The sequence below is a fragment of the Chondrus crispus genome, genomic scaffold (assembly GCF_000350225.1).
Source record: "Chondrus crispus Stackhouse genomic scaffold, scaffold_358, whole genome shotgun sequence".
Taxonomy (NCBI): Eukaryota; Rhodophyta; class Florideophyceae; order Gigartinales; family Gigartinaceae; genus Chondrus; species Chondrus crispus.
Genome location: NW_005179247.1, coordinates 41,476 through 43,134, shown reverse-complemented (window position 1 = coordinate 43,134; position 1,659 = coordinate 41,476).

The window sequence follows — 1,659 nt, the reverse complement described above, 5'->3', positions numbered from 1 at the left end:
CTCATCCTTGTCTGCATCGATTGCAAGAGCGGGTCCCCCAGCGCAAGGGCCTTCAGCGACCACTTGCGCCACGTTCACAACATCCCTACTCCCCAGTCCGCGCAGCGCTCTAGAATCGCAGAAGACGCTCTCTCCTTCCACCGTACCTCTGTTTCCGATTCTCCGCTCCTTGCCGACTATCTGCAGGATCCCCAATTCTTCCCCGATCCGGCCGTCACTCTTCCGATCAAGAGCCTGCCCCCGCTTCAAGGATTCACTTGCAAATTAGTCTACTTCTGTCCTCTTTGCGAGCTCTCCAAGGGCACCCCGAAACGGCTTCGACAGCATATGAACTCCGTCCCGCCGCCTGATGCACCCGGAAACACCTCGCCGACCGAGGTTGATCAAATCATTGGTCGCGGTGCTGTTCGGGCCCAGTCTCTGTTTAGTGGTGCCAAGACCAAATAGTATCCCGTTAGGGCCGAAGAGCCAATCGAGGAAATGGTCACCGTCTCCCAAGTCCCCGTCGGCATTCCTGACTCATGAGTCGGGAATGCCGACGGGGACTTCTGCAGAAGAAGAAGATCCCATCCAATCCGCCCCGGTGTCGTCACCCCTCCCCATGGACAAAACAACCGACTCAACTCTAGACCTCATCACTCCAGACCCCACCTCCCCGTCTTATGAGCTCCACAAATGTGCCGCCGACGTACTGGCCCGTCTAACGTGTTCCAGTTCGGACCTGGCCCCGGGTCGACGATCTCATACCGAATTGGAGGAAAATGACGCAGACTCCGGCATCGCCCTCCGCAACACATTCCTGTCGATCACCGACTTTGATGAAGCCCTCGACGCTCTGCCTTTACGCCGTGAGAAGGCAGCTCAACTCACGGGTGCCGTCACGACGGAGGACGTTCAAGCAACTTTATCCACGGTTGCAACCTGCGTCCATCTATACTTTCAAAGTATCGCCAAGGTCGTCAGGGACGTCACGCATGGATTTCGTCAAGCGATAAACCTCCACGGCACTACGCCCTTCCGACGGGTTCAATCCGTGGCAGAACGAAGATATGCTAGTCATGTTGCCCGCCTTCTCTTCTTCACCCATCAGACACGGGACGCCGACTTTTCCCGTAATGAACAGACTTCCGTCGCGATCGACGCTTTCTTTCATGAGCTCAATCGCACATCTCTCCACGAGACCCCAGGTGAAACTCTCTCCCACGCCTTACACAGTCGCCTTCACGATGCCATGAAAAGCTTGCTTCTCGTCCGGCTCAGGCATGTTGACCTCCTCACCAACTTGGCCGTTCGTAATTTTGTTGTCGCCGCTACCGTCGTTGCAAGTTCCGCCCCACTCTTCGCCGAGACTTCCCCGACCCTCAAACTCGCCGAAGCTGGTGACATGAGTCACATTCTTGCCGCCCTCCAATACGCTGTTTCTGTGACAGCGATTCAAGAACTCCGCCGAGTAGCAGAAACGCCCCTTCCGGCCCCCCACCTCAACGACAACCACCAAGATCCAGCTGCTGCCATCATCGCAACCGTCGATCAAGATACCAACACTGCCGCTACATTCATACGAAAAACTTTGGATGTCATCATGCGAATCATAAAACTTGAGCAAGGTCCAATCTCTTTCGCCGTCTGTGCCATTCACAAGCAAGACCCTTGTGGCAT